The 24290-nt window shown below is 40.4% G+C and overlaps 1 protein-coding gene across 1 annotated transcript in view; it reads left to right on the forward strand.

Moving 5' to 3' along the window:
- nrip2 (nuclear receptor interacting protein 2) overlaps positions 1–24290 on the forward strand; it is a 51326-nt gene that overhangs the window by 11774 nt on the left and 15262 nt on the right. The window lies entirely within an intron of this gene.

Here is a 24290-nt window from a genome sequence, read left to right on the forward strand (position 1 = left end):
ATTGAGCTGCATTTTAAAGAGGTGCAATTTCACAATTTGTGTATATTTTCTAAGTTCACTATTTTGTCATGTGTTGAGAAAAACACAGATTTAAAAATTACATGGTCTAATATTTACATTTAGCATAACTGCAACATTCTTTTTTCGTTTTTTTTTAAAGACTCGAAAGGACTTGAAATTCAAAATTTCAGACTTGTGACTTTACTTGGACTTTTACACCAGTGACTTGAGACTCGACTCTGACTTGCCTGACATTACTTGAGACTTGACTTGAGACTTGAGGATAAAGACTTGAGACTTACTTGAGACTTGCAAAACAATGACTTGGTCCCACCTCTGCTGGTTAGAGTTGCATGGATCGCAGATTTATCCGTTTTTTGTGAATATAAGCTGCTGACTGGTGAGCTGAAGTTTCAGCTTGGTACGTTAGTGTTCATCAGTTAATCATAAAACATATTTAGTGCTTATAACAAATATATTATGCTAAATAAAGACAGATTTTTCCACAATGTATATGATAGTAAGAGTTAGTAAACCTCTATTAAAGTCTCCCTCTGCAGTCTGTTGTTTCTTAGATTCAGCATTGAAACTGAATTTAAAACCAAACATAGATGACATTCTGTCGCCTCATCAACCACCAAGATCTCACTGCCTACAGACATTCAGTAACTCTCATTGGATAATGTTAATAAATATCTTTCACTAAATATGAACGTTTTCTACCTGTCCTTGTTTAAATTATGAAAGAAGTTATTATGCCTGAGAATCTCTAGAATGTCGAATACTTTCCACTAAACAGTTGTCTTCTACTTTGGTTAGTTTTTTAAACAACCATTTAAAAAACATATTTTGCTTTTGTTTTATTTTTTACTGCAATTCCTGTAGAGTAGCTTTTATAGTGTTAATTCAGTATGTGCTACAAAATAAAAGCCTTTCCTTTACATTAGGTTTGTGGGCATTTTATTTTGAATTGTTCCAATCATGGCACTTCAAAGGAACAGCGCATCACAGGAACAGCCTGTGATGTCACAGTGCACATTCTACTGGAAAACCCTATAAATAGGGGAGACGTTCAACCGACTTTAGTGGATCTCGGATGGCAGAAACACAAAGCAACCTGGTTGTTAAAACAAAGACAAGGCGGACGCAGAGAAACGCAGACGCACACGCTGACGCATCTACAATGGCAGAAGCAAAAATAGAAATGGTCATCACACCAAAACCTGAGGTTGATAAAGCCGCACAACCAAATACTAAAAAGTCTCCTGTGGCACAACCACCAAAGGAAACGGTTGTGAAACCAAAGAAACAAAAAATGCAAAAACAGAAAAGAGTGGCTGAAGAACCAAGAAGAGCAATTACTCGGGCATATGCCCGGGCTCTTCTTGAAGCTCAAAACAGCACGGCTGATGGAGCAAACCCAAAAAATGAAGAACTGCAAAAAAACTCTGGAGCCACCCTTGAAAAAGAAAAGGCTGAATCCCTCCCCATTTCAAATGCAAAGGAGGACATGGAGAGAGAGAGAAATGGGAAGAACCCCAGCAGACAAAACCCTGTGCCTAATGGAGGGACTTGGCAATATCAACCCATTCCCACATTTAGACCCCCGTTTAATCCCTGGCACGAGATTGCTGCTCTCAGACACCAACTGGAAGCCTCCCAACACCATCAGAACGACCTTTACGGTAAAATGGTAGGTGCAAACAAGAGGGCCTCTTATCACCAGCTTCAGGTGAACAAACTTCGTGAAGAAATTCACGAGAACGAGAAAAATCACGAGGAAACGATCAAAGGCCTCATAGAGCAGCTGGAAGAGGCTTCTAGTAATAAGCCCTATGACATCAGTGAGACAGACACTCTCGCAAGTGACAATGAAGCTATGGTCATATTGGATGAGGTGATTGCTACCCTGCAGGACCAAATCAGCCACCCTACCACAGAGCAGTGTGTGGAGTCTGCCACTCCAACCACAGAGGCTTCACACACTGACTCTGTAGGACTGAAGTCCTCTAAGGAGGCTGAATTTGAGCTCAAATGTAGGATTCAGCAAGAGCAGATTGAGATGCTCCAGAAACAGCTCCTAGCAGCTCAAAATCAGCTTGAAGAGCAGGCCGTTAAACATAGGCAGGAGCAGGAGACACTCAACCTGGAAATCAGTGACCTGAAATCCCAGCTCTGCCCCAACAAGGCCCTTCATGATTTGAAGCTAGAGTCTCTGGAGCGAGAGCTGAAAGGGGCCAAAGCTTCCTCACTTAAAATCCCACAGCAGCACAAAGAACAAAATTCCACTGCTGCAAATGAAATGCACAAATTTGAGCTTCCGAAAGAAAACGAGACTGGACAACAGGAGAAGATGGAAAAAGAGGACTCACTGCCATCCACTGCAAGGTCTCTGCAGGAGCCTCAGAAAGAAAAAGACACCACAGAACAACAGAAGATAGAAAAAGAAGAGTCAGCTGCATTTTCTGTACAGGAATCTTTGCAAAGTGTACAAGACAAACAGAAAATGCTCAATGTCAAGGTGGCTGAACTCAAGACTGAAGTCAAGAACCTGCCAGAGATTCCGCCAAGGAAGAAGAAGAACAAGAAGAAGCGGAACTGTGCGCGTCCCCAATTTCACATAATTGGTGTCAACATCAAGTCCTAAAAATCATATTTATATACAACTAAATTGTCAGTGAACATTTGAACCCCTCTTGGTCAAGACAGAAGGCCACCCCTTCCTGAGCCCGGTTCTGTCAGAGGTTTCTCCCTATTAAGAGGGAGTTTTTCCTCTCCACTGTCGCCAAGTGCTTGCTCATAGGGGAATTGGGGGCTTTTTTTTTAACACCAACCACTGAAAAGTTCACTGACATCAAATTTAAGACTCAGCAAATATGGAAATGGATCATTCGTCATCAAGTGAGGAATCATCCATTTAAAACATGTTTGCTGAGTCATATTTAGTTGTATATAAATATGATTTCTGTCACACTAAGGCCAATCACAGACTAATTTGGACAATTGGTAAAAAATAAATAAATTGAAAAAATTGAAAAAAAGTAGTTGTGTCATTGTTTCGTGTAGATTTCAAATAACATGCCATTTTATGTCAACATATTTCTGTTACATTTGTAGTGCTCGTGGTTTTATATTCTTATGATCCTGTTTGTTTGATGAGTATATCCTTCTGCCTTACTTCACATATTTTACTGCTGCTTGGCTAGCTTTAGTCATGCTAGCATCAGCACGGGTAGAAACAGATACACATCAGAGACATCACATGTAGCTTGTGTTTATGTTCAGAGTGACATCTGATTTAAAAGCAGGCAGCAAAGCACTGAGCAGCATATCAGTCAGCACAGAAAACAAATGCCATAAATGTCATCAATTAGGCTGGAATAGTTTGTTTCTAGTGGCTTCTATCAGAGGTGTGGACTCGAGTCACATGACTTGGACTCGAGTCAGACTCGAGTCATTAATTTTATGACTTTAGACTTGACTTGAAAAAATGTTGTAAGACTTGTGACTTGACTTAGACTTTTACACCAATGACCTGGGACTTGAATTGGACTTGAACCGGTTTACTTGAAAAGACTTGATATTTCACCCCAAATATAAAATGTAACATGCATATAGAGATTGAAAATGTGATGTCATTCTGGGGTAGAACCACAAAGGATTCTGGGAACTCGTGGCAAGAGGTACTAGCGCACGCAGGCTTTTAATTGAAATCAGTTATACAGCGATAAAAAGAAACACAAAAAATGGCAAGAAGCTGTTGTATTATTAACTGCAATAGCCGGTCACATGACAGCCACGGGAAGCCGACGGGTAAAGAAATCGGTTGTTATCGGATTACGTCGTTGAAGAGAAATTGTTCGAGCCATGTTTCCGAAGTAACAAAGAGGCGACGGATGGCCTGGATCGCAGCCATTCAAAGACCAAATATAACGTCCCAGAACACTCCAGCTCACATGTTAGTCTGCTCCAAGCATTTCCACAAAGGTCAGTCTTCTGTTGTAGTTAATGCGTCATTTTCATAACATAATTGGTGATATAGGTTACAAGCAAGTCTGACGCTGAACAGAAATTGTCGCGCTATGCTCCTTTGTTTATTGTGCATAAATAGTGAATTGTCCTGACACAATATTGTGTTTCGCTTCTGTTATTATGGTACATTGACAAAAATATACTTTTAGTCACAGGATAAAACAGTTGTTTTGTATCACTAATTGCCCAGTACGATTACAGCATACAGTATTATTGTCACTGCTACATTTCTGTAACGCGTACCAGAAATTATTTCCACTACTAATTAATTACCGTTGAGCTCAAAGGTCCTATTAATAAACGGTTAACGAATGTGTATTTATGACGACGATTTGTGAGACTGGTAAACTTATGATACGTACGATGGTCTTTCGTTCTACACGGTGCATTTCAAGGTCCTGCACCCATCCGTCGGTAAACTGTACCTGGGCTTGTTGCAGTGACCTGAAGTTACTAAACTTCATGAGTGTGTGCACTCACTCCAAGAACCGTATGATTATAAATATGTATATAAATATGCTACGATGAGATAGCTGACTTCATCTAACTAGCAAATGTTGTCCAGGCTACGTTGGTGATGCAGTTTTTTTTTAATGTGTATGATATTTTTGTCATGCGATTTTAAAGCCAGGCCTACAAGCGCATCCAAGAATAACATGCAGCTTATCTCAGAACTGTCGGTGAAAATTATTCTTGGAGCTAGGTTTAATTGAGCTGCATTTTAAAGAGGTGCAATTTCACAATTTGTGTATATTTTCTAAGTTCACTATTTTGTCATGTGTTGAGAAAAACACAGATTTAAAAATTACATGGTCTAATATTTACATTTAGCATAACTGCAACATTCTTTTTTCCTTTTTTTTTAAAGACTCGAAAGGACTTGAAATTCAAAATTTCAGACTTGTGACTTTACTTGGACTTTTACACCAGTGACTTGAGACTCGACTCTGACTTGCCTGACATTACTTGAGACTTGACTTGAGACTTGAGGATAAAGAAGACTTGAGACTTACTTGAGACTTGCAAAACAATGACTTGGTCCCACCTCTGCTGGTTAGAGTTGCATGGATCGCAGATTTATCCGTTTTTTGTGAATATAAGCTGCTGACTGGTGAGCAGAATTTTCAGCTTGGTACGTTAGTGTTCATCAGTTAATCATAAAACATATTTAGTGCTTATAACAAATATATTATGCTAAATAAAGACAGATTTTTCCACAATGTATATGATAGTAAGAGTTAGTAAACCTCTATTAAAGTCTCCCTCTGCAGTCTGTTGTTTCTTAGATTCAGCATTGAAACTGAATTTAAAACAAAACATAGATGACATTCTGTCGCCTCATCAACCACCAAGATCTCACTGCCTACAGACATTCAGTAACTCTCATTGGATAATGTTAATAAATATCTTTCACTAAATATGAACGTTTTCTACCTGTCCTTGTTTAAATTATGAAAGAAGTTATTATGCCTGAGAATCTCTAGAATGTCGAATACTTTCCACTAAACAGTTGTCTTCTACTTTGGTTAGTTTTTTTAACAACCATTTAAAAAACATATTTTGCTTTTGTTTTATTTTTTACTGCAATTCCTGTAGAGTAGCTTTTATAGTGTTAATTCAGTATGTGCTACAAAATAAAAGCCTTTCCTTTACATTAGGTTTGTGGGCATTTTATTTTGAATTGTTCCAATCATGGCACTTCAAAGGAACAGCGCATCACAGGAACAGCCTGTGATGTCACAGTGCACATTCTACTGGAAAACCCTATAAATAGGGGAGACGTTCAACCGACTTTAGTGGATCTCGGATGGCAGAAACACAAAGCAACCTGGTTGTTAAAACAAAGACAAGGCGGACGCAGAGAAACGCAGACGCACACGCTGACGCATCTACAATGGCAGAAGCAAAAATAGAAATGGTCATCACACCAAAACCTGAGGTTGATAAAGCCGCACAACCAAATACTAAAAAGTCTCCTGTGGCACAACCACCAAAGGAAACGGTTGTGAAACCAAAGAAACAAAAAATGCAAAAACAGAAAAGAATGGCTGAAGAACCAAGAAGAGCAATTACTCGGGCATATGCCCGGGCTCTTCTTGAAGCTCAAAACAGCACGGCTGATGGAGCAAACCCAAAAAATGAAGAAATGCTCCCCATTTCAAATGCAAAGGAGGACATGGAGAGAGAGAGAAATGGGAAGAACCCCAGCAGACAAAACCCTGTGCCTAATGGAGGGACTTGGCAATATCAACCCATTCCCACATTTAGACCCCCGTTTAATCCCTGGCACGAGATTGCTGCTCTCAGACACCAACTGGAAGCCTCCCAATACCATCAGAACGACCTTTACTGTAAAATGGTAGGTGCAAACAAGAGGGCCTCTTATCACCAGCTTCAGGTGAACAAACTTCGTGAAGAAATTAACGAGAACGAGCGAAATCACGAGGAAACGATCAAAGGCCTCATAGAGCAGCTGGAAGAGGCTTCTAGTAATAAGACCTATGACATCAGTGAGACAGACACTCTCGTGAGTGACAATGAAGCTATGGTCATATTAGATGAGGTGATTGCTACCCTGCAGGACCAAATCAGCCACCCTACCACAGAGCAGTGTGTGGAGTCTGCCACTCCAACCACAGAGGCTTCACACACTGACTCTGTAGGACTGAAGTCCTCTAAGGAGGCTGAATTTGAGCTCAAATGTAGGATTCAGCAAGAGCAGATTGAGATGCTCCAGAAACAGCTCCTAGCAGCTCAAAATCAGCTTGAAGAGCAGGCCGTTAAACATAGGCAGGAGCAGGAGACACTCAACCTGGAAATCATTGACCTGAAATCCCAGCTCTGCCCCAACAAGGCCCTTCATGATTTGAAGCTAGAGTCTCTGGAGCGAGAGCTGAAAGGGGCCAAAGCTTCCTCACTTAAAATCCCACAGCAGCACAAAGAACAAAATTCCACTGCTGCAAATGAAATGCACAAATTTGAGCTTCCGAAAGAAAACGAGACTGGAGAACAGGACAAGATGGAAAAAGAGGACTCACTGCCATCCACTGCAAGGTCTCTGCAGGAGCCTCAGAAAGAAAAAGACACCACAGAACAACAGAAGATAGAAAAAGAAGAGTCAGCTGCATTTTCTGTACAGGAATCTTTGCAAAGTGTACAAGACAAACAGAAAATGCTCAATGTCAAGGTGGCTGAACTCAAGACTGAAGTCAAGAACCTGCCAGAGATTCCGCCAAGTAAGAAGAAGAACAAGAAGAAGCGGAACTGTGCGCGTCCCCAATTTCACATAATTGGTGTCAACATCAAGTCCTAAAAATCATATTTATATACAACTAAATTGTCAGTGAACATTTGAACCCCTCTTGGTCAAGACAGAAGGCCACCCCTTCCTGAGCCCGGTTCTGTCAGAGGTTTCTCCCTATTAAGAGGGAGTTTTTCCTCTCCACTGTCGCCAAGTGCTTGCTCATAGGGGATTTGGGGGCTTTTTTTTTAACACCAACCACTGAAAAGTTCACTGACATCAAATTTAAGACTCAGCAAATATGGAAATGGATCATTCGTCATCAAGTGAGGAATCATCCATTTAAAACATGTTTGCTGAGTCATATTTAGTTGTATATAAATATGATTTCTGTCACACTAAGGCCAATCACAGACTAATTTGGACAATTGGTAAAAAATAAATAAATTGAAAAAATTGAAAAAAAGTAGTTGTGTCATTGTTTCGTGTAGATTTCAAATAACATGCCATTTTATGTCAACATATTTCTGTTACATTTGTAGTGCTCGTGGTTTTATATTCTTATGATCCTGTTTGTTTGATGAGTATATCCTTCTGCCTTGCTTCACATATTTTACTGCTGCTTGGCTAGCTTTAGTCATGCTAGCATCAGCACGGGTAGAAACAGATACACATCAGAGACATCACATGTAGCTTGTGTTTATGTTCAGAGTGACATCTGATTTAAAAGCAGGCAGCAAAGCACTGAGCAGCATATCAGTCAGCACAGAAAACAAATGCCATAAATGTCATCAATTAGGCTGGAATAGTTTGTTTCTAGTGGCTTCTATCAGAGGTGTGGACTCGAGTCACATGACTTGGACTCGAGTCAGACTCGAGTCATTAATTTTATGACTTTAGACTTGACTTGAAAAAATGTTGTAAGACTTGTGACTTGACTTAGACTTTTACACCAATGACCTGGGACTTGAATTGGACTTGAACCGGTTTACTTGAAAAGACTTGATATTTCACCCCAAATATAAAATGTAACATGCATATAGAGATTGAAAATGTGATGTCATTCTGGGGTAGAACCACAAAGGATTCTGGGAACTCGTGGCAAGAGGTACTAGCGCACGCAGGCTTTTAATTGAAATCAGTCACACAGCGATAAAAAGAAACACAAAAAATGGCAAGAAGCTGTTGTATTATTAACTGCAATAGCCGGTCACATGACAGCCACGGGAAGCCGACGGGTAAAGAAATCGGTTGTTATCGGATTACGTCGTTGAAGAGAAATTGTTCGAGCCATGTTTCCGAAGTAACAAAGAGGCGACGGATGGCCTGGATCGCAGCCATTCAAAGACCAAATATAACGTCCCAGAACACTCCAGCTCACATGTTAGTCTGCTCCAAGCATTTCCACAAAGGTCAGTCTTCTGTTGTAGTTAATGCGTCATTTTCATAACATAATTGGTGATATAGGTTACAAGCAAGTCTGACGCTGAACAGAAATTGTCGCGCTATGCTCCTTTGTTTATTGTGCATAAATAGTGAATTGTCCTGACACAATATTGTGTTTCGCTTCTGTTATTATGGTACATTGACAAAAATATACTTTTAGTCACAGGATAAAACAGTTGTTTTGTATCACTAATTGCCCAGTACGATTACAGCATACAGTATTATTGTCACTGCTACATTTCTGTAACGCGTACCAGAAATTATTTCCACTACTAATTAATTACCGTTGAGCTCAAAGGTCCTCTTAATAAACGGTTAACGAATGTGTATTTATGACGACGATTTGTGAGACTGGTAAACTTATGATACGTACGATGGTCTTTCGTTCTACACGGTGCATTTCAAGGTCCTGCACCCATCCGTCGGTAAACTGTACCTGGGCTTGTTGCAGTGACCTGAAGTTACTAAACTTCATGAGTGTGTGCACTCACTCCAAGAACCGTATGATTATAAATATGTATATAAATATGCTACGATGAGATAGCTGACTTCATCTAACTAGCAAATGTTGTCCAGGCTACGTTGGTGATGCAGTTTTTTTTTAATGTGTATGATATTTTTGTCATGCGATTTTAAAGCCAGGCCTACAAGCGCATCCAAGAATAACATGCAGCTTATCTCAGAACTGTCGGTGAAAATTATTCTTGGAGCTAGGTTTAATTGAGCTGCATTTTAAAGAGGTGCAATTTCACAATTTGTGTATATTTTCTAAGTTCACTATTTTGTCATGTGTTGAGAAAAACACAGATTTTAAAATTACATGGTCTAATATTTACATTTAGCATAACTGCAACATTCTTTTTTCCTTTTTTTTTAAAGACTCGAAAGGACTTGAAATTCAAAATTTCAGACTTGTGACTTTACTTGGACTTTTACACCAGTGACTTGAGACTCGACTCTGACTTGCCTGACATTACTTGAGACTTGACTTGAGACTTGAGGATAAAGAAGACTTGAGACTTACTTGAGACTTGCAAAACAATGACTTGGTCCCACCTCTGCTTTTTAGCTACTGTTGTTTAAAAATATTTTGCATTAGTGCAAAATTTAGTTTTCTCTGTTATATAGATACCGTGGTTGTATTTGTGAGGTGCATCAGATCAGACTACTGCTACAGTAATGCAGTCATATGGACATACAGTTAGGTCTGTAAATTACAGTTTCTGTAGTTTTGCTTCTGTACTCCACCACAATGCAGTGGGCAAATCAGCAATCTGGTACATTATTAAAAAAGAATGAATGCACTAACCATGGTATTATTTCCATGGTTAATAAAACAATTTTACAACATCTAACCAAGTCATGAAAACTCCCGAATAGGAAGGTGTAGCATTGCCACAGTTTACAAGAGATGTCTTCATGAATGTAAATACGGATGTTTACAGCAAGGTGCAAACCCCTGTTTACACTTAAGAACAAGAAGGCCAAATTAGACTTTGCCAGAAAACATCTAAAGAGCCTGCACAGGTCTTAAAAACATTCTTTGGACACATGAGACCAAGATTAACTTATACCAGAAAACAAGTGAAACAGCCCATGATCCCAAGTAAATCACATCATCTGTCAAACATGGTAGAAACAGTATTACGGCATGGGCATATATGGCTACCAGTGGAACTGTGTCATTATTGTTTTTTTGATGATGTGATTACTGATAGACAAAGCAAGATCTCTGCTCAGACTCAGCCAAATATTGGAAAACTGATCAGATGATGGTTCACAGTGCAAATAGATAATGACCCAAAGCACAGCGCAAAAGCAACCCAAGAGTTCTTCAGTGGCCAAGTGCGTCAACTCATCTTAATCCAACAGCAGCTTTTCAGTTACTGGAAACAAAACTGAGGGCAGAGAGACCCACAAACATGTAGCAGCTGAAAGGAAATTGCAGTAAAGAACTGGCAGAACATCTCAAGTGAACAAACAGCATTTGTCTATTTGATTAAAACCCTGGCGCTGAAGCTGAAAGCCTGCAAGCTGAGCAGCTAAGAAGGGATGCCATGAAAGTTTGCATTCCGTCCTGCTGTCACAAGAATGTGTCTCATTATTGGGAGATGGAGGCATTCTTTGATGTCAAATGTAGTTTGGAAGAATTACATTTTATTTGTGGATTTTACTGGAGCAACTGATTTTTGGGAAAGTGAGATGTACACTGAGTTTATGCCAGGCAAATGGCAAGTGGTTCCATTTTATTATCTCTAGGTATCTCCAAAACTGGGCAGCTGACTCCAAAACAATCTTGATGTATAAAATGGCACTGAGTAAACTTTGCCTTTAAAGACAGGAAAACATCAGGGTAGGGATGTGCACACCTCATCCTCCATCAGGTTTTAATTTTCATTCATATCCACTCCCTGAACTGAATTGTTTGTATTCCCTAGAGGGTGAAGCAGCACTTCAGAGCAACAATGACAAGGTCACAGATCTCCCGGATCTCTGGAGAGTTTGTCTGCCACATCGGTTAGTGCTTTATTATTAGCTCCAGGACAATTAGGTGGGCTGGAGAGGGGTTAGCGTGAACACTTCTTTCTCTGTCATCCAGAGCTTTGGATGGGCGGTAACACTCCCTCAGCTGCTCCCTCGATGCCATAGAGGGGCTAAAAATACCAGACAAAAACAAAAACGACACAACAACCCACACAGCAGAGCAGAGGAAGCAAGAGAAAGGGACAGAGATGTTGGCACAGTGTGAGAAACGAGACCTCCTGATCCAACTTTTGTTTTGGTGTTTGTGATCTTTACAACTGGAAGAAAAAAACAAAAATGTTTAGGACATTTCTTTATGACTAGTTAATTCACTGGTTATTTATGCCTATAAAATGCCCAAAAGAGTTAAACATGGCACCCAGAGCCCAGTTCTGTATGTTCAGTTGGTTGTTTTCTAGGAATGAACAACAGCCCCAAACTGAAACTGTAAAAAAACAAGAAAAAAGATTTACATAAAAAAAATGTGGTCAAAATAATTCATTTGGGCTTTTAAAAAAACATTTTTTACTTTTTCAGTATCAAATTTTTTTAGGATTTCGGTATCAAATCACTTTTTCAAAGGTATACAACTTTTGACTGCGATTTAGCTACATCGTTTTTAAATTCTTCTTTTTTTCTCATTAGTTCCCATGATGACAGAATTTCAAGAAACTTTTACTAAAAACATAAAACCTACAGTTTAAAAAAAGTGAGGAGTCTGAATACTTTCTGAAGCCACTGTATGTACTTTAGCTTTCATGTGAAGACGACAGACAAAGCAGGACAGCAATTGTTGTACAGCTGAATAACTGTTATTTGAACATTCATTCATCTACATGTCATGTTATGGTTCTTAAATGAATGTTGTGCATGGTACCTGAATGTGTCATAAAGTGCAGGAAGACTGGGGACAAATGCAGACTGCAGAGACAAGCTAGCAGTTTAAAACAAAAGAAACAAGCCTTTATTGTGGCATATAATCTCCAAAAAATCAAAAGACACTGGAGAAACCATGTGGAATATAGTAAGAGTTAATGAGGCAGGAAACCAGGCAAACTATAAATACACATGAGATAACGAGGGAAGCGGAAACAGGAGGGAACCTAAACACAGCTGAACATAATTAAGGTAAATGACATACAGTAAGTAAAGCAAGACAATATACAAGGGAGACAAGCTAATGAGAAGTAAAACACGAAGTAGCTCAGCACAGACAGCAGACCTACACAGCAAATGTGTACAAGAATACTAGTGGAGGCTGCAGTAACATTAACCAAAATACAAAGAATCAGATATAAATGATCTATAGACACTAACAGAAACTATATTTTAAAAGAAACCAGTCAAGAAATGCCTACACAATATACTTAACACATAAATAAAGATAGAAAACTAAAAAGCACGTCTGAACTCTGGAAGGCAACTGCTGTGTGATCACAGCCAAACACACTGTCAGTTAATCATTGTTCTATTAAAAAAAACAGACATGAATTTCTTTTGTTTGCTTTTGCTACAGTGACAAAGCAATTAAGCTGGGATTAAAACTACACCGTTACCAGCTGCAGTGGAAAATTCACATCAGGAGTAGCTGAATTCATTATTTTCCCTGTGTTATTAGCCTGTGGCGCTTAGCCTCAGCACACACTTCACTCAGGCTTTTATTTTGTGAGCTTAGACACAAAATTAGCATCCTGAACCATCCTGCTGGAGTCTCTGCTGTGCAGCAGCATGTTCTTCGGCTCTTCACTCAGCATTGGACACGGTTTGACGTCTCCAGCTGCAGCCATTAACTGCCACACCTGCAGCCAGTCAGAGTGGGAGGGCATAAATAATTTTTTTTTCTGAAACAAGCTGCCGGAGGGCAGAAAAAAAATCTGGGAGCAAAGAAAGCTGGCAAAGAAATACAACAACTTTTGGTCAATAAAATATCCGACACAGGTCTGGAAATGAGTCAGAAATACTCTACAAGAAAGCAAATAACCACAATTCTAAAAAGTCCATTTTGTGAAAAGCTCCGTTTAAATCACGGCTACATCATTAATCCTGATCAGTGGATCAATTGTGTCTTCCTAAATGAGATCAAATCATCAAATAGACCCTCAGCAGCGCCATTAGTCGCCACATCTGTACTTCATTCAGTCACTGAGGTTTTTCTGCGACTCCACTGAGGTTTATTGGACTTAATGAAGAGAAGGAGAGTAGTGTAAAACAGGCGAAAGCGTAGAGGTGGGTGGGTGGGCAGCAGATGTGAAGCTGTGACAGGAAGTCAGCAGCTGGAGACGTCCATCAGAGTGAGGGAGAGGGCATTAGTGAGGTCACGTGACTGGCTGGATGAGGGTGAGGCGAGCCTGTTTGCAGAGATAATTAGTCCACATGGCATTCAGCCTCTAATCTGACTCACAGAGGGAGAAACTCAAAGGAAGAGAAACTGAGAAAAACAGAGAGTCGAGGTCTAAAGTCAAACATGAACAGTTGTCTTTCTGACGTACTGGAGGGAGACCAGTTTGGACGGGTTAGTGTTCAGGGGTCACCGCAGGACCCACATCAGCAAAATCAGCAACAGGCCACGTATGAATGAGCACAAATGAACATGATGCCTGCGGGACAGTTGACCAGTTTTGGCTTGAATTGTGCCCACGCTGCGAAAACACTCCTGGTTATTCCTCTGGCTGCATGTGAAAAACAAAAAAATCTTGTTTTTAGACAATAAGACAGAAAAGTACAACATTATAAACCTTTAATATTGGCTGAGATGATGGCAGGTTTAAATGTAAACCTCAAGTGACTGAGTAGGATCATTAACAACCCCAAAGGAAAGTGTTTTATGACTCTTTGTGTTTTTCATAAATCTGTGGTCAGAAGTTACAACCACTCATCAGTGGCTTAGTCTGCATAGCTGGCAATAAGCTGGACTTGTTCCCGGTGGGTGATGGGCTCTGCCAGGGCTCCCCTTTGTCACGATTCAATTCATAACTTTTACCGACAGAATTTCTAGGCGTAGCCGAGTGGCAGAAGGCTTTCACCTGGGTGGTCTCAGGATATCATCTCTGCTTTTTGCGGATGATGTGGTTCTGCTGGCTTGATCGGGTGATGGCCTCCAGCTTGCCTTGGAACGGTTCGCAGCCGAGTGTGAAGCGGTGGGACTGAGAATCAGCACCTCCAAATCTGAGGCCATGGTCCTCAGTCGGAAAAAGGGTAGAGTGCCGACTCCAGGTCAGGGACGAGTTTCTGCCCCAATTAAGGGGGGATTGAGTATCTCGGGGTCTTTTTCACAAGTGACGGGAGAAGGGAGGGGAAACAGACAGACGGATTGGTGCTGCGGCTGCAGTGATGTGGACGCTGTACGCTGTACGTGCAGTGGTGAAGAGAGAGCTGAGTGAAAAAGCGAAGCTTTCAGTTTACCAGTTGATCTACATCCCTATCCTCACCTATAGCCATGAGCTGTTTGTAATGACCGAAAGAACGAGATTGCGGATACAAGCGGCAGAAATGAGCTTCCTCCGAAGGGTGGCTGGCCTCTCCCTTAGAGATAGGATGAGGAGTTTAGCCGTAATGGGAGGCAGACCCAGGACATGCTGGAGAGATTATATTCTCCAGCTTGTCCAGGGGAATACAGGGAGAGAGAGGTCATGGCTTCTCTGCTTAGGCTGCTGCCCCCGTGACCCAGCCCCGGATAAGCGGAGGAAGATGGATGGATTTGATCTAATTCACATCTCCACTAATATTTGGATAAATGTCCTTTAGCGAGTTGCACACTGAGTAGACACTTTTGGTATCCATCAACAAACTTCTGGCATAACTTTCGCTCACGTTTGACCAATCCTCTCTGGAGAATTGGTACTTGCTTGGACTGATCAGTACTATTGTTCTGAGTACTGAGTGCTGTCAAACAAATCTTTTTTATGTTGGCAAAGAGAAACTACCAATTGTAGTCTGGATTATCAAGACTAACAAAAGGTTAATGGGTTATGTCCTTTGCAGAACCTTCAGCACCACAGAATTTTTAAGTGAGTGCATGTATATATTTAAGCCTGTATGCATACTTTTGACCCTGTATGGATTAGAGAAAATCCAATATAAATCGAAACGTACCTAACTTGTTTTTTTTAAGTTATTAAAGATGCTGTGCAATCATTCCACATTAAAAAGACTGCCATGACATTCATGTTTGAAATTTCTGAGCACAACTGTAGCTGTACTGTTTCTTTTATCTATGACTGATATTTTAAACTTATTATCCTCATGGGATTAATTATGGCTGGAAGGATTCATGAAGCATCTGCCTCACGGCTAATTTCTAACCAAATAAGAACAATGCCAATAAATGCCTTTTAATTATGATCGGAAGATAGAATAAACAGTAAAAACTTCCTATGGTTGCCACAATATCTATTACACATTTTACAGTTAAGAAAATGTTCACAAACACGTTGTCCAAAATCTCCCTTCACAAAACAAACAGACCTCACTTCAGCTGTTCTAGCAATGAAAAACACTCGCTGTCAAACGAGGCAGAGCAGCAGGCTGCATCGTGTATGATGGACCGACTCTTTATGGGATACTGAAGCCTGCTGTCTTCATTGGATTAGATTACATTAAATCCAGAAACATGCCAATTCACATACTCGCAGTCTGTTAACAAGCAATCGGTGGATCGAGATGAGAAGCGTGCTGAGAGCACAACGGAGGAAATTTGGCTCACGTAGCATTTTTTTGAAGACATAGCACAGCACAGCAATACACAGTGTGTATTTCATGAGCTGTTCAAAGTCTGACACAACGTGCCCTTAAGATAGAAATATTAAAAAAGGTATTAGTGTTACTTTATTTTGGGATGATGATCCATTGGATGATGCTGCCCTTGATGTTTGGCAAATGTAAACAGAAATCCAGGAACTAATTGTAATAAGTCAGTATTTTTAGTCTATATTTGGCCAAATAAAGCCATTGCAACTCAATTAGCAGCTCCTGTTTTTAATTGTGGGATATAAAAGCTACAACTAAACATTTATTTAATGGGACTGTGGTTTGTTTTTGAGTCTTACTCACTAAAGCGTTCAAAGCTCACACACATTCGTACAGCGCTTTATCGCACACACTCACACTTCTTTTTGTCTGCAGCAGCTGTGTTGCTTTTAGTTTGTATTACCTGCTGAACCTCCACATATTTTCCTAATATTATACTTTTATCTTGATTTTATAAATTCCAGTGCTTTGCTGGCAGCAGACCTGTCTGTGCTTGTGATTGGGAAGATGCTGCCAGTGTCACCTCTTTGCTGTAAACACCTGTGGATTAGGAAAGTCTGGGTTAACTTATTAAGTTGATAAGCACTTCTGTGGTGAGCCTGATTGGTGAAGCCAGATAAGAAAAAGATATCCCTGATGTGTTGAACTTGCTTTGAAGGCACTGCTAACTAGTAAAGCTTTAACCCAAGTGCAGTTGCGAAAACCATCAAGCGCTACGATGAAACTGGCTCACACGAGGAAAGAAGGAAGAAGGAATTCCAAGAGTCACCTCTGTTGCTGAGGTTAAATTCATCTGAGTCACCAGCCTCAGAAATCGCAGCTTAACAGCACCTCAGATCAGAGCCCAGATAAATGGCACACAGAGATCCAGCAGAAGACACATCTCTGCATCAACTGTTCAGTGGAGACTGCAAAAATCAGGCCTTTATGGTCACACAGCTACTAAGAAACCACTACTAAGAAAAAGCAAAAAGCAAAAGAAATTTGTTTGGGCCAAGAAACACAAGGAATGAACATTAGACCAGTGGAAGTCTGTGCTTTGGTCTGATGAGTCCAAATTTGAAATTTGTGGTTCCACCCGCCCTGTCTTTGTGCAACACAGAAAAGGTGAACAGATGGTCTCTACATGCATGGTTCCCACCGTGAAGCATGGAGGAAGAAGTGTGATGGTGTGTGGGTGCTTTGCTGATGACACTGTTGAGGATTTATTCGAAACTGAAGGCACACTGAACCAGCACGGCTACCACAGCATCCTGCAGCGACATGCCATCCCATCCAGTTCGCGTTTAGTTAGACCATCATTTATTTTTCAACAGGACAATGACCCTGAACACACCACTAGGCTGTGTAAGGGCTGTTTGACCAAGAAAGAGAGTGATGGAGTGCTGCGCCAGACGGCCTGGCCTCCACAGTCACCTGACCTAAACTCAATCGAGATGATTTGGGATGAGGTGAACCACAGAGTGAAGGCAAAAGGGCCAACAAGTGCTCAGCATCTCTGGGAACTCCTTCAAGACTGGTGGAAAACCATTTCAGGTGACGACGAAGCTCATTGAGAGAAAGCCAAGAGTGTGCAAAGCAGTAATGAAAGCAAACGGTGGCTATTTTAAAGAATCTAAATTATAAAACATGTTTTTAGTTATTTCACACTTTTTTGTTTGCTAAATAATTCCATATGTGTTCATTCATAGTTTTGATGCCTTTAGGGAGAATCTACAATGTAAATAGTCATAAAGAAAAATCATTCAATGAGACAGTGTGTCAAAACTTTAGAGTGGTAGAAAGTGTGTCCTGCAATGTAAAATGTAGCATTTACCCTAAACTGTAAAACAGCAAATGCAGATTGCTGGTAGCATCCTGCTGCAAAATGTGATTTACTTACACCAGCTGACCCCAGAGCAGTTAGAGGGTCAACAGAAACAGACTTTAACCATCAAAGGACATATGGAGAAGCTAATCGCTAAAATTAGATTGTGTTCAGTGTTTCTGTGAGTCAGTCCAAAGAGAGCGCCGAAGATCTCAACAAATGAACCTTTAATCAAACTCAGACTGTCTTCTGCAAACTGCTGGAGTCTGACATTTAAGTCTTTTTCTTTGTGTGCTGAATAAAAATATTCTGGTATGCCACCAGACCTAATAATAAATTTAATTAAAATACAATTTTTGTTATCCTCCACATGCCATTTCTATCCATTTAACAAGCTACGTGTGTCATATTTGTCAAAGAGTATAATTGCCAAAATTAATGATTTATGGAACAACAAACACAGAAAGAGAAAACCAAAGTTAGCATTGGAGAACAAAAAACAATTACAGAGCATGTCCAGTGTGAATAACCCTGTTTTATGAGACATAAAGAAGAGTGGGGAGATTATGTCATGCCCAGAAAGAGGAAAGAGAAGAGGTTAGGGAAGAAAAGAAAATTGAAAGCAAATAGTCAAAAAGGTAATGGAAGAAAACAGGAGCTGGGATGAGGAGAAAGAGTGGGATAAATGGAAAGATAATGGAAAATGAAAGGAATATACTGTATAAGATATGATTACATGTAAGGAAAAGGATAAAAAGAAACAGGAGATGTACAGTAAAGAGAGAAAAGGACAACAATAAGACGAGGGAGGGGACAGAAAGAAAGGAAAGGATGGGAGAGATAAGGGAAGGAAAAGGGGAGATGAGAGGAAATGAAAGGGGGGAACAACAAGGAGGAGACATTTAAAGAGGAGCTGCTCAGCCACAGCTGGAGCTCAGCGAGGAATGAATGGGCTAGATTGAACTCTGTGACACGAGTAGTGATTACTAGTTTGAAGTGTGCTGTTTTTGCAGCTCGGCAGTGAAGCCCAGCAGGCCGAGACCAATCTATGGACACAACAGAACACTGCAGAAAACTTGTTTTATTTCAAGTATGTGCTGATTTTTTTTAAAGGTGAATAAATGCTCGCTGAGCTCTTTGAGCTGACAGGCAGGCAAACAGACTCCTGGATGGTCCGCAGAGGCGATGGACTGAAGTGCCACTCAAACGTGATGGCAGATCAAACAGAGTGAGACCACAGACATGTCCAGACATGACACGACATTATTACTACTGTGTTAAGGTTAGACAGCCGCCTCTCCGGGGCCCCGAAGCCTCCTCTTATTTGTTTTTAGTTGTCGTGTTTCCATCTGTCCTCTTCTTGCTTTGCAATCCAGAAAATCGTCCTTGTCTTCATTTATATTGTGCTCAGGAATACTTTAACAGCAGAGATGGTGTGTGCATGTTCATCAGAGCAGAACATCAAATAATACCCAGTAATGTGGAAAATAAACAGGCAAGCGAATAGCAGTGTCATAACTCCTGTGTCATATCAGGAGTGAAACGGAGACAATCGCAGCAGCTGGATGGCGTTTCTTCACAGAAACAAGGTCAGCTTTTGCTGCTGATCGCTCGTACATGTTCCAAAACAAATCATACATCCAGTTCTTGTTTATTTTCTTGAACTGTATAGTTCATGTCAATTTATTCTCCAGCTCCTCGTTTGAAATTTAAACTTTAATCTGGGTTGGGTCCCAGACAGAAGAATGGCTGATTGTTTAGGTGATCGTTTGTCCATTTTGTTCATTTATCCAGTCGGTCTGTTTCAGAGACAATCACAGGTGAAAATGTTCACTTTAAATGCGTCAGAATACCTTCGATACCAACAAGTGAATCTCTGACAGCCCCAGCCGTTGGATGGTCACATATGATCATCTTATCAGGGTTTTTCCTTGCCAAGGATCTGGGAGGTGGACTACACATGACTTGCAACAGAGGAAAATGTGTCAGTGACTCATTGTTCGATGGCTGTTATTGAATCACTTACGTACACGTTGATGAGTTTTATAGATCGTGCCGTTGATTGATCACAAGAGAAAGGAGGCTGATTATATAAATTCTCACTGGTAGAACACAAAGTTGTTAATGTTGACCTCGCAGTCATTTAGATGTTGCCGACTAAATCTGAGGATTTTTGTTAAAGAGCAGCGGAGAACTTGAGAAGTTAATGTGCTGTGTTAACCTAATCTGCCACTTGTAGTCACGTTATTTTGAAGTTACGTTTTTGGCAACGACATTGTTTTTTTTTCTTTGGTAATTTTTGTTCTATGCAACACTAGAGAGGACATTAAATCAAACAAATAATTTTAATTTGCAGGATTTAGCCAAAGTTTTGCATTACATACATTTTTCATTTTTATACAGTCCCTATCTTCAGAGACTTCAAGATAACTGGGCAAACTAACATATATGCTTTCTAAATATAAGGATTGTTTTTTTAAATACTTGGATTCAATGACTGGACGTCACCAAATGCCGTGTCTCCTCCCTTGAGATGCTCTGCCAGGCCTTTGTTTCAGCCACGTTCAGCTGCTGCTTGTTTGTGAGTGTCTCTACCTTCAGTTTTGTCTTCAGTGGCTGAAAAGCTGCTCTGCTGGGCTGAGATCAGGTGACCGACTTAGCCATTGAAGAATATCCCATTTCTTTGTCGTGAGAAACTCTCGGGTTGCTTTTGCAGTTTTGCAGCATTTGGCTGAATCTGAGCCGAGAGTATCGGTAGTCACATCATTAATAAACACTCGTGAGTCGGTTCCACTGACAGCGATGTCATAACGTTGGCTCCACCGCGTTTGACAGATAATGTTGTAGGCTTCAGATCATGAGCTGCTTCTCTCGTTCCGCATTTTTCTCTCTCTATTATTCTGGTACAAGTTAATCTTGGTTTCAGGTTTTCAAAGAATGTTTTTCAGAGCTGCGCTGGCTCTTTTAAATGCTTTCTGGCAAAGTCTAATCTGGCCTTTCTGTCCTTGAGCATAACCAGTGTTTATGTGCATTTGTTGCAAACCTCCTTCTAGATTTTTAAAAAATTGCTTAATTTGTCAGGACATGTGAGCTAAGAAATTACACCGCATCCCACAAGATGAATCGCCTGTGCAGGAGTGACTGAAGTTGCCAAACGTCACTTCCTATAGAGGTTCAATGCCTGCAGGTCTGTTAACCGTATTAAGAATGAGGTACAAGATACAAGATGCAAGCTGGTGTGTGTGACAGGTTGTAGAGGTCCCAGGTTGTTTGACAGAGTATTACAATGCTTTTGATAACAGCAGGGAGACAGCTGGCGATGTGCTTTATAGGCTTGGCATTTACCCAGAATGCTCAAACTGCGACTTTACGGCTCGACAGATGCCACTGCTGGTTGGCGAGACAGTTATCCAGTCAGTCTGTTTCAGAGGCAATCTGATGACTTTTCACGGGTCCAAATGTCCACTTCAAATGCTTCAGGATGCCTACGATACCAGTGACTGGATCCCTAACAGTCCCAGCTGTTAGGTGCTAATAGCATGTTAGCAGGCCAAACATTCTTTTTATTTTGGTCACATAATATTATCTTATTTGTTTTTTTTTCCCTAGCCGAGCAGCAAAAACAGTCCACATACAGTAAAAGCAACAAGTCTGTGCATTTTCCTCTTATTCCTCATCATTTCATTAGCAACATTTCTATGAAACCCAAATTATTAACAAATTATTCTATGACAGCCTGGCCAGAGGTTTGTTTTTTTGTTGCTGTTGTTTTTTCATTAAGTGTGATTAGAACATTATAGGAACATCTCTTAATATCCTGCTGATTTTAGTGTTCCTTCAACTCATTTGTGCTTTATTAATGCAGTGACTCTGCTGGTGTTAAGTGGCCTGCTCTTTTAAAAGCGTACTTTCTGGAAGTCTGTACCCAGGCTCTGTACTGCTGGAAGAACAATGTGATTATGGAGCAACAGGCAGCTTAAATAGAATTTTCTCCTCATGTGATCCAGAAAAAACAGCCACATGTTGTGTTTCTAAAGCAACAGAAATCAGGCTTTTCAATATCCATCTGTGGAGGCTGTGTTTTAAAATGCAGTTTCAAACATGAGGAACTTTTTCAGAACATTTTCTTTTATTAAGATTACTTAAAAGAGTGTTTATTAGACGAAAAAAAAAGGCCACTAGGTTTGTGTATCAAATAAAAGCCTCTTGCATTAAGCCTTTTATGTCCGCTGACAGTGATGACTTGAAAGCATTAGTATCCTCCTTGAATTGCCTTTCATGTCTTAATAATACGACCTTCATCTCAGCTAGTTGGGACAGCGTTTCACTTTTTCACTGAAGATAAAGTTTTATTCTGCCATGTGAGGAGAATTTTTGCACAAGTCGAGGAACGTGTCAGGCTACATTTCACTGTGTGTTATACTTGTATAACTATGCATGTGACAAATAAAGAACCTTGAACCTTGAACTTGAACCTTTAACTCTCAAACATCTAAGAACTCAACCCTAACCATAACTCTAACTCTAACTCCAGGTAGACAGAATATGTCATTTTTGTTTTTATTAAACTGTTCTCTCAGACACAAAGAAAACAATCATTTTAACAGCTCCAGATTCAAAAAGACTTCACTTTCCAAATGAAGTCTTTTTTCCTTTTTAAAACTTGGGTTAGGGTTGAGTTCTTAAGCCTCTGAGGGTTAACCTTTTTGTTAATGGCACAGTGATTTCTGGAAGTGTTCTTGAGGTCATGCAGTCATTTCCATGACTGTTTTTAATGCGGTGCTGTTTTTAATCAACATTCATAACAAAAGAAATAGTGGATCAATAAAAGTCCACAGGTAAAGTCTGACAATACCGGACTTAAAAATTATTCCTGTGACTCATCTACTGGGAACAAAACCCCTTCATGTTATATCCACGTGGGCCAAACCATGAGAGTTGGATTATTTTATAACTCATATATATAAAGCTTAAAGATAGAGGTGAGGACACTTTGATTTAAGACTGTTTCTCTTTCAAACAGATAGCTGTTTTCAGCATGTGTCCCTCTGCATTGTAACTATGAAGTATGAGGACAGTCAGCTGTAAACGGTGATGCTTGTAGATGACGTAGATATTAGCTGTGTGCACTTCTCAAGGAAGTTAAAATAAGTCAGATATCAACAGTATAACTTTCATTTCGTTTTGATATTGACATGCACTGATAAACCAGAAATGAAACTGTTTTTGCATGCTGCATTCTCATGTACGTTGTGGGATTTTTTGGGTTGTGGCTAGGGATGGGTACCGGTGTCCGGTGCCATGATGGCACCGGTTCTGACATAAACGGTAGTAACCAGACCGAAAAGCAGCGCAGATTTCGGTGCTTTATTTCGGTGCTTTTTTTTCCCTGAGCTGTGATACACTTTAGATTCTAGCCAATCATTTTACGTTTCCGAGGATAGTAGGCGGGGCCAGGTACGTGCGTTCTGTTAGAGCAGAGCTACAGATTAAAAATGTCCAAGGCGAAGCGGTCAAAAGTCTGGCTGTACTTCATAGCAAAATTTGCAAACTCAGCAGCCTGCAACAAGTGCTTTAAGCTGATACTGTGATACTGTCAAAGGAGGTAACACCTCGAATCCGATGAAACACCTGGCGACGCATAGCGTTTTTTTTAAAAGCCCAGAAATGCGCCGTATTTGATAGCTTGCTGCGAGACCTCACACCGAGCACATCTACTGCGGGTGGGTTGCCTGTTATGCAACATCCCCTAAAAACACGAAGAGGAGAGTCCTGGCCCCTAGCCCTGCCAGTGTAGCAGAAATGATGACGGATGATGGTGGCAGCAGCAGCAGCCGTTCTTCTCTGCGTGAGTAGCTAATTTACGTTGAGTAGGCTAACCACGTTATTACATTAATGCATGTAAGGTGAACTAGCAAACATCATCATAGCTACATGCGGCTGTCTTCTTGTTTGATGGCAGATACTCCCTTCACCCTGGCTAAAAAGGCTAAAATGACCAAAGAAAAAGTGGAAAACAGTTAAACATGAGAGGTTTAGGACAAAGTTTGTGTTTTTTCCATTGTTTAAGCACTGCTTCCAGCCAAGAGTGATACCATATATGCCCCATAGCTGCAGAAAAGGCTAACATTGTTATATTTTTACAAAAAACAGCTGAACATGAGAGGTTTTTGGACCAATTTTGTGTTCTCCATTCTTTAAGCACCGGTTTGAGCACCGTTTGAGCACCGGCACCGTTTCAAAAGTACCGATTTGGCACCGGTATCGGATAAAACCTAAATGATACCCATCCCTAGTTGTGGCTATGAAATCTGAGCTCTGTTTTAACAAAGGTTCCAGAGTGTGAACCATCAGTATGCAAACATGCATGTGAAATATTTGGATGAACTATCAGTGGGCAAAAGTGATTCATTTCATGAGCATAAATTACTCATTTGCAATGCAAAATATTAAAAAGCAGCCTGTTTCATATGCACAAGTGATCTCTTTCTCGGC

This window comes from Copadichromis virginalis, linkage group LG17 (genome assembly GCF_057382275.1).
Source record: "Copadichromis virginalis isolate Kocher_CV1m ecotype Utaka linkage group LG17, C_Virginalis_male_GT1.1, whole genome shotgun sequence".
Taxonomy (NCBI): domain Eukaryota; kingdom Metazoa; phylum Chordata; class Actinopteri; order Cichliformes; family Cichlidae; genus Copadichromis; species Copadichromis virginalis.